Source organism: Mesoplodon bidens, assembly GCF_964165515.1.
Source record: "Mesoplodon bidens genome assembly, contig: HAP1_SCAFFOLD_238, whole genome shotgun sequence".
In the NCBI taxonomy this organism is placed as follows: Eukaryota; Metazoa; Chordata; class Mammalia; order Artiodactyla; family Ziphiidae; genus Mesoplodon; species Mesoplodon bidens.
In genome coordinates, this window is record NW_027671924.1 from 554,016 (window position 1) to 563,921 (window position 9,906).

The window sequence follows — 9,906 nt, forward strand, 5'->3', positions numbered from 1 at the left end:
ATAACACCTTGGGAGGCGAATAGTTCAAAAGTTAAAATGGGAAAGTAGGAGTCGGTAAAAGATGTGGTTAGACAAAGTGTAGAGGAGCAGGTCAGCACCAAGTGTTTCTGGCAAGTTCTACGTGTAGATGCCACGATCCTCTTAGAGCCACAGTACAAGCCTCGTGTTCTTGACATTTGTGGCAGAACACCATCCCTTGCTTGACTTATATGGTCCTGCCAAATCACTTTTGTTCTCGAGCGTTAAAAGGTTTCCCTGAGGATCCCGCTGTAGGCCGCGAGCCTTCCTGAGCGACAGCCCCTAACGTGTTGACGTTGGTGCCTTCCTTGTGCTTCCTGTAAGCCGAGAGCGTGCTGTCCAGGGAGCACTCAGTGCATATCAGTTGTCTGTTCAGTAGAACACCGTTGTCACATAGGTACATTGTTTTCAGTGCTCAGTCGAGGGATGCAATGAGGATCATCTGGAAGAACAGCCTTGTCACCCTTCCAGTAAACTGCGCTCTTTGTCTCTTACAATCTCAGAGGGTCGCGCTACACACCATGCAGTGAGGTCTCTGGCAAAGATTCTTGTTTCCCAGCTGAATTGTATCGTGCAGCCTGCGGTCTTGGTTCTGCCCCTCCACGGAACCTGATCCGGTTGAGGTGACCTGGCATCCAGCATACAAAGCAGTGGAGATTTGCCAGTCGTCACCTCAGACCACTGTCGCCTTGCCGTCCGCAGAGTCTGCTCTGTGGGTTTCTGTGACAGATCTCTCCTTGCTGTCTTCCTGACTGACTCTGTCTTCCGCCTTCTGTGTGTGTTGTCGTTTCACCCTTGGTCCATGACTCTCCACCCCGTCTGATCTCACCCTCTGGTGCTTTACACCTCCAGCTCTGTCAGTTCTCCCCCCTGGACCCGACAGATGCCTCTGTCCAGCCACTTGCCAGCATCTCTATGGAGTTTGTCCAAAGGGCCCCTCGGATGACTAGATCCAGTAGATCCAGAAATGATTATTTACAGCTCCCCTGCCCCTTGCCTTGTCCTGTTGTCCCTGGCGGCTCATCGTTGCATCATCCAGCCTGTCACCTGCCCAGAAAAATGAGTTCATTCTAAAGTCCTTCTCCATCCTCTGTTACCACGTTGTAGTGTGAGGCTTGTTAATGTCGTCTTCTGGATGGTTTTTATTCGTTCTCCTTCATCCCATACTTGCTACCATTAAAACAGCTTATCTGTTCATTTCTGTAGTTACAGAAACTTCTTTTCTGTGCCGCTACCTCTTTCCTCCAGCAGCTCAAGTGTATTCTCCACGCTGAGTATTTCTCCTAAAATATTAATCACAGCGTTTTGTCTGCATGTGGGAAGCACTTTAGAGTTTCCCTGGGTGACTGGACAAACGAGGTTGCCGTTCCGCGGAGCCAAAAACCATCGAGCCCAGCACTGGGGGGAGGTCCTAACTCGCCGATGATGCGTTTGGATGGATCTGTGGGGTAAAATCCTGATCGGAGAGGCTTAGGAGAGAAGAGTGGGAGAACTGTGTTTGTTCTGGTCCCAACTTTTTCAAGACATTTTGCTGTGACGGGGAAAATAGAAACTGGACAGTAGCTGGGGTAGGAGCAGAGGTCCGGGGAGGATGTTGTGTTGTGTTGTGTTGTGTTGTGTTGTGTTGTGATGGGAGAAATAACAGTGGGAATGATCCAGTAGATGCGTGTGTGGGAGGGGAGAGCTGCTACCCGTGGTCCTGGAGTGGGGAGGGGATGGCTGAGCAGGGTTGCAGGTGGGGAAGCCCTCCGATGGCTTCTGTGTTCTCAGGGAAGCAGCTCCTCAGCTGAGGGTGAGGGTGAGGTTGGGGGTTTGAGGGGAGAGCAGAGCTCTGGGGCCCAGCTCCATCGTGACCATCAGCACACACAGTGCATCCAGCTGGGAAGACTGTACTTGCCTTCCCTGCCTGAAAAGCCATCTCCTTTCTTAAATGTGGGAGTAATTACTCTTTGGGGAGCCTGTGTAATTACACGGGTGCTGCTCAGCTCAAAGCGAATTGAGTGCCAGTTCTGGCCACGGACATTTTCTTCTCTGCTGATGGAAGGGTCCCCAGAGGAAGTGTCCTGCTTGCCTGGCTCTTGGCCTCGAGGACCCTTCACACCATCTAGTGTTGTGTCTTTTATCTTTGACATAAGCATCAAATGTCTTCAGTTTCTGCATGTGATCTTAAGAAGCAATTCTCTGCTTCCAGGAGCTTCTGTGCTCCTCGGGAAAGGCACTTCACAGACATAATTACAGGAGAGCTCGGGAATCCTGCCCGTCGATACATAGGGAACTCCAGAGTGCTGACAAAGGAGAGCCTGCTTTTATTTATTTATTTATTCATTCATTTTAATTTTTTATTTGTTTACTATTTAACTTATTCAGTTTCGGCTGCGTTGGGTCTCTGTTGTTGCGCGCGGGCTTTGTTCTCTAGTTGCGGCGAGCCGGGGCTACTCTTCGTGGCAGTGCGCGGGCTTCTCATTGCGGTGGCTTCTCTTATTGTGGAGCACAGCTTCTAGGCATGCGGGCCTCAGTAGTTGCGGGTCGTGGGCTCAGTAGTTGTGGCACGCAGGCTCTAGAGCGCAGGCTCAGTAGTTGTGGTGCACGGGCTTAGTTGCTCCGCAGCATGTGGCATCTTCCCGGACCAGTGTTCGAACCCGTGTGCCCACCATTGGCAGGCGGATTGTTAACCAGTGTGCGACCAGGGAAGTCCGAGAGCCTGGTTTTAAATGCATTGTCAGAGCACGTGGCTCAGTGACTCGGGGAAGGGGGACGGCCCTCAAGTGCCCAGGACTTGGGTAGCTGCAGAGGTTGGCGAGGCTCTCAGAGCAGCGTGAGGTGGACTGGATGAGGCTCCTGAGGTGCTGGTAAGGACCTCCCTCCTTAGGATGTGGGCCTCCCGTCAGGAAGAGTGGGACGTGAAGGCAGGCAGACCCTGAGTTTGACTGAAGAGCCTCCCCTCTGTGCTGGTTTTGGTTTCTTCCTGTAGAGAAACTGAAACCTTGTAATTGGGACAGTGAGTCATCTGATCAAAAGATGTCATGTGTAGAGACTGTGGACAGCATGAAACGCGGGGTGGGGTGTGGTGGGTCAAGTCAGGGGGACTCTGGGCTCCAGCGCGGTGCCCGACAGGAAGGGGCGAGGCCGCGGCGTGTTCCCGCTCATCCTAGGCCCCGGTAAGCAGTATGGACGTTCCCTTGGGGTTTTTCTGAATCGTGAATGAGGTTGAGAGTATTGTCACGTGCTTAGAAGCCGTTTCTTCTTTTTAATTGGTGGACAGTCTTTAGCGCAGCTTTAGGGTTATAGGAGAATCAGAATCGAGCAGACAGCGCTTTCCTATACCCATCCCTCTGGGTTCCCTCCCTTGGTAATGTCTCTGGCCTGTGTGGCACGTCATCTCAGTGATGGATCGGCATTGACACCTAATTCTCCCCTGGAGTCTGTAGTTTATATCAAGGCTCACTCTCTGTGTCCTACTGTTCCGGTTTGGACAGGTGTGATGACCTGCAGCCACCACTGCAGTGCCACCCAGAACCATTTCACTGCCCGAAACATCCCTGGGGGCCACCTTCCCTACCAGTGCCCTACCAGAACATCCTACCAGTGCCCCCAAGCCCCCGACAGCTGCTGGTCTTGTTACTGTCTGTGTATTTTTGCCCTTTCGAGAATGTCACATAGTTGGAGTCCTTCATTCTGTGGTCTTTTCAGACTGGTGTCTTTCTGTTTTTGTATGAAGGGCCTGTTCATGTCCACTGCCCGTCTTACTGCCCCAATGCTTTCCTGTGTTTTTTTTTTTTTTTTTTTCTGTGCGCGCGCCTCTCACTGTTGTCTCCTCTCCTGCTTCGGAGCTCAGGCTCCGGACGTGCAGGCTCAGCAGCCATGGCTCAAGGGCCCAGCCGATCCGCGGCATGTGGGATCCTCCCGGTCCGGGGCACGAACCCGTGTCCCCTGCATCGTTTGGCACTGGAAGGCTTCCAGAAGCCTCCCCCTTCCATTGCAGCTGAGGAAGCAGCTCCTCAGCTGAAGGTGTGGGTGAGGTTGGGGGTTTGAGAATAGGCAGTTGGAAGAACTCCTCAGTCTGGAAGACACGATGTGGGAGGGAATCTGAGTAGCTCATGTAACGTGTGTATAGATTATCCACTAAATCTTGAGTTAGCTCTTAAGATTGAGAAGAAGCAGCATTAGGGAATAATAAGCGAGCTGTCCTCCACATCCTAAGACACGGTACCAACTGAGACTATAAATCTGCAGGTCCAGATTCATTCACAGATGGTAGGCTGATGGGAAGCTGTTAGCCAGAGTTAGGGGGTTAGGGAGCAAATCCCCAACTTAGATTCTGTAGAGGGTAACAACCTGCCTCTCTCATGCAGGGGGAGATGGAATTCTCAGCTCCATGCCTCAGGACTCCGGTCCATTATCATGGCTGTTGTAATCTGTTTCTGAAGTGGTCTTTTCTACAACATTGAAAAAAGTGACTGCATTATCCTGAACATTTTTATCAAGTAACAAATCAGCTGATATAAATGCATAAAGTTGGCTGAAAGCAGGCCAGGATTTCAAAGCCCCTTCGGCATGTCTAGGTTGGGCACACGTCATGGAGCCTAAGAGTTTATTTAGATGGGGAATCTTAAAAAGCTGCGACTAAAAGTGACCATGAAATCATCAAACTTTTAAGTTTGAAAAAGGCTCATTCTTTTTCATATGTAAAAAATCATTAACTGAGTCATTAAAGGAGCTTTTTAAAAAGCCTCCTGTCAAGAGAGTGACAGATACAGAACTTTAAACCCATGCCTCTGGGGCCAGTGCTCTTTCTGTCATAAAATGTTTCTCCCTAACATTTGATGAATCAAAACACACACACACACACACACACAATGTTAAGACCCAGTGTTCACTCTTCAACTTGCTTTCAACCATATGGAAACTTTATGGATTGAGTCTTTCAGATATTATTTCAGAGCAGATAAGCCAAACGCTATTTCTCTCACCTGGCTCCAAGCACTGTTTAGTCTTCTCCAACTGGGTGTAATTATTCACTAGGGATCTCACCTATTGTTCAACACTCAAACTTGTGATGGCCATGCTGTGGACTCCATTGTCTTGAGAGGAAAGTTTACACACCAAAACATTTGGGTGGGTGAAAGGAACACAGGAGAGGAGACTAGAGGAAAGGTATCGGTAAATATGTAGTGAGTTGTTGCTCTTCTACCTTGATTATGCCTGAATGGCTATTTTTATTAACATGAGCTTGTGCTACATGCTTGATGCATGACACACGCAGACTCCCTTAACTTAGAACATAATTGTGGCACATGTATCTCCAGCTACAAATATAGATACCAAAGAGCCTAAGGAGCTCTGAGAGTTACATACCTTCATTTATTTTTTTGACTTTTTCTTCTTTTGTGAGAATTGAATAGAAATAAAAGCTAAAAAGTATCCCTTATTCACCTAGCAATTTCTTCTCATCTTCCTTTTCTCAGGTAACATCTCTAGGAATCCTCCCATACCCAGGAAAAGATAGTTTCTCCTGCTCTTTACAATCAAAACCCCCTGGGCAACCCTTTCTCATACCTTTTATAGTAGGGTGTTGAATTGTGGATTTACTTGTCTGAATCTTCTTGAACCTGTGAGAAATTGAGTGCAGGGGCTGAATCTTCCAACAGTGTATCTTCCAGTGCCAAGCACGAAAGAGTCAACTAACATGTAGCTTTAAAAAAAAAGTATCTTGTACATATTGTAAGTGTTCAATACATTTGTACATCAAATACATGAAATAATCAAGGCTGAGAAATATGATAGGAAAAAATTAATATTAAGGAGGATTTATAAATGAGTAGAAAGGGGATTTTAGGGAAGAAATCATGATTTAAGATTATTGTTTTTTTTTAACGTGGTATATGTTGCGGATTGCTATAGAAGAAAAGGCAGTTCAGTACTTTGAAAATGTGTGAAGTCTATATTCATTAGTTCATCAGCTAAAACAAGGTGGTACGCCCATAGCTGCTCATCTTTCAAAAATTTTCATAAATGTCAACTTGTTGAAAATATTTTTGAAACTAATTTTTCTTTACCTTTTAAATTCTCTTGGAATTAAACATGGTGATTTACCACTAAGACCTTCAAGATGTATTAATTTATTTAGGCCACCATAATAAATTTGAGAGAGTCTTTGTACAGAGATGCATTTTAAAAAACACAGTTAATCACCCAAAAGTAATTTATAAAGGAATTCAAATTTTAACCATTACTCATAAAAAAAGGTGAAAAAAGGAATTAAATTCATAAAAAGTTGAACATTCTTAAATCTTCATCCCCCTACTCAATTTTCTTGTAGTTCACAGTGCTGCAGAATTCCTAATGCAGAAATCCTCAATTATATCCAGCACTTTTTGGCTTTTCCCTTTTCTTTACAAACCCTCCATTATTTTCTTTTTCTTTTTTTTAAATATCTTTTTTGGAGTATAATTGCTTTACAATGGTGTGTTAGTTTCTGCTGTATAACAGAGTGAATCAGCTATATGTATACATATATCCCCATATCCCCTCCCTCTTGCGTCTCCCTCCCTCCCTCCCTATCCCACCCCTCCAGGCTGTCACCAAGCACCGAGCTGATCTCCCTGTGCTATGCGGCCGCTTCCCACTAGCTCTCTATTATTCTGTATTTGGTAGTGTATATATGTCCATGCTACTCTCTCACAGCGTCCCAGCCTAACCTTCCCCCTTCCTTGTGTCCTCAAGTCCATTCTCCACATCTGTGTGTTTATTCCTGTCCTGCTCCTTGGTTTATCGGAACCTTTCTCTTTTTTTTTAGATTCCATATATATGTGTTAGCATACAGTATTTGTTTTTCTCTTTCTGACTTCCTTCACTCTGTATGACAGACTCTAGGTCCATCCACCTCACTACAAATAACTCAGTTTCGTTTCTTTCTATGGCTGAGTAATATTCCATTGTATATATGTGCCACACCTTCTTTATCCATTCATCTGTTGATGGACATTTAGGTTGCTTCCATGTCGTGGCTATTGTAAATACAGCTGCAATGAACATTGTGGTCCATGACTCTTTTTGAATTATGGCTTTCTCAGTGTATATGCCCAGTAGTGAGATTGCTGGGTTGTATGGTAGTTCTCTTTTTTAGTTTTTTAAGGAACCTCCATACTGTTCTCCATAGTGGCTATACCAATTTACAGTCCCACCAACAGTGTAGGAGGGTTCCCTTTTCTCCACACCCTCTCCAGCGTTTATTGTCTGTAGATTTTTTGATGATGGCCATTCTGACCGGTGTGAGGTGATACCTCATTGTAGCTTTGATTTGCATTTCTCTAATGATTAGTGATGCTGAGCATCGTTTCATGTGTTTGTTGGCAATCTGTATGTCTTCTTTGGAGAAATGTCTATTTAAGCCTTACGCCCATTTTTGGATTGGTTTGTTTGTTTTTTGATATTGAGCTGTGTGAGCTGCTTGCAAATTTTAGAGATTAATCTTTGTCAGTTGCCTCATTTGCACATATTTTCTCCCATTCTGAGGGTTGTTTTTTCGTCTTGTTTATGGTTTCCATTGCTGTGCAAAAGCCCCATAGCAGTATTGTGAGTGTCACTGAAGCAGACTTGGGTCCACTTATCCACGTGCAATAAACCCAATCTACTGACACTGGGTTGTGGTGAAATAAAGTGCCGTGTTTTATTGTAAGGCACCATACAAAGAGTCCGGGACAGCTAGTACTCAAAAAGCCTCATTTTCCTGATTGGTTTCAGCAAAGTGTTTTTAAAGGCAAGGTGAGGGAGTGGAGTCCCAGGGTATGTGATCAGCTTGTGCACGGTTCTCTGTTTGGTTGACGGTGAGGTTTCAGGACAGTGTCACAGGGTTTAACTTCATCAATTCTTCGGCTCCAGTAGGCCTGGGGGCTATGTGCTCATGGTCATTAAGTAGTTAACCTTCCATTTGGTGGGAGTTTTAGCATCTGTAAAGCAGGAAATGTGCATCAAATACTGTTATCTATGTACTTCAGAGAGGAGCTAAAGTAGAGGATATGGGGGAGGGGTCTATCCTAGGAAGGCCCTGTAGGGTCCTCCTCTGTTACATGAGCCCTGATGTTCTTTCCAAAATCCTCTTAAAGTTGAAGACAGACAGATTGGGTTTCCATTTTTTTGCTACCAAAAGCATCCTAACTTATACACTTGGCATAAAAATACTCTACTAATTTGGTACCTGCTCAGAGGTCTTGCTCAGGGCTGTACACAACTCCAGCTTGTGTCATTTACATTGACATTATTATGAATGGTACCCACTTGAGTTGTGCAGTCCCCAACTTTCATAGTTGTAAAAGGCTGTGCTGCTTTGTATCTGCTCATCTTTCCAGCTCCCCTTCAGTTGTCTTACATATGTGAGCTACAGTTGAGTCAGTTCCAACTACTTTTGCTCTCCAGAGGAACCATGGTATTACTTGGGGTTTTTGTGATCACTTTGTTCCCAATGCCAAATACAGATTCTTCACAGTTTGTTCATCTGACAGAGTCGTGTTTATTCTTTGATGGTCTTCTCAGATATCACCTTTACTCTAAAACTTTTCTGGTCACATCATTTTCCTGCCATAGACCCTAGGCACTCAATAGTAAATGACTTTATCAAATGTAAACATAGCACTTTGTGTACATTTCTATCAATGCATCTCATGATGGTTTTATGTTAGTCTTCTGTAGTGACCTATGTGCTTTTTGAGCAAACAGATTTTTCTAATTGTGGCCTAGTAGAGGAAACCCTAGCACACAGCAGATGCTTAAAGGACTCTCTCTTTGTGGACTGTTTAATGTATTCATTAACACTCATAATTCACTGAATGAACCAAATCATTTAATATTTACAGTTTTCCACAGCAAGATCTTTTTTGACCCACCGCCTAGAGTAATGAAAATAAAAACAAAAATAAATAAATGGGACCTAATGAAACTTAGAAGCTTTTGCACAGCAAAGGAAACCATAAACAAAATGAAAAGACAACCCTCAGAATGGGAGAAAATATTTTGAAACAAAGCAACTGACAAGGGATTAATCTCCAAAATATACAAACAGCTCATTCAGCTCAATATCAAAAAGACAAACAACCCAATCAAAAAATGGGTGGAAGACCTAAATAGACATTTCTCCAAAGAAGAGATACAGGTGGCCAAGAAACACATGAAAAGATGCTCAACATCACTAATCATTAGAGAAATGCAAATCAAAATGACAGTGAAGTATCACCTCATACCAGTCAGAATGGCCATCATCAAAAAATCTACAGACAATAAATGCTGGAGAGGGTGTGGAGAAAAGGGTACCCTCCAACACTGTTGGTGGAACTGTAAATTGGTACAGCCACTATGGAGAACAGTATGGAGATTCCTTAAAAAACTAAAGATAGAGCTACCATATGACCTAGCAATCCCACTCCTAGGCATATATCCAAAGAAAACCATAATTCGAAAGGATGAATGCACCCCAATGTTCACTGCAGCACTATTTATAATAGCCAGCACGTGGAAGGAACCTAAATGTCCATCAACAGAAGAATGGATAAAGAAGATGTGGTACATATATACAATGGAATATTACTCAGCCATAAAAAGGAATGAAATAGTGCCATTTGCAGAGATGGGGTTGGAGCTAGAGATTGTCATACAGAGTGAAGTAAGTCAGACAGAGAAAGACAAATATTGTATAGTACCATTTATGTGTGGAATCTAGAAAAATGGTAGAGATGAACTTATTTGCAAAGCAGAAATAGAGTCACAGATGTAGAGAACAACCTTACGGTTACCAAGGGGGGAAGGGGTGGGTGGGATGAATTGGGAGATTGGGACTGACATATATAACTACTATGTATAAAATAGGTAACTAATGAGAACCTACTGTATATCACA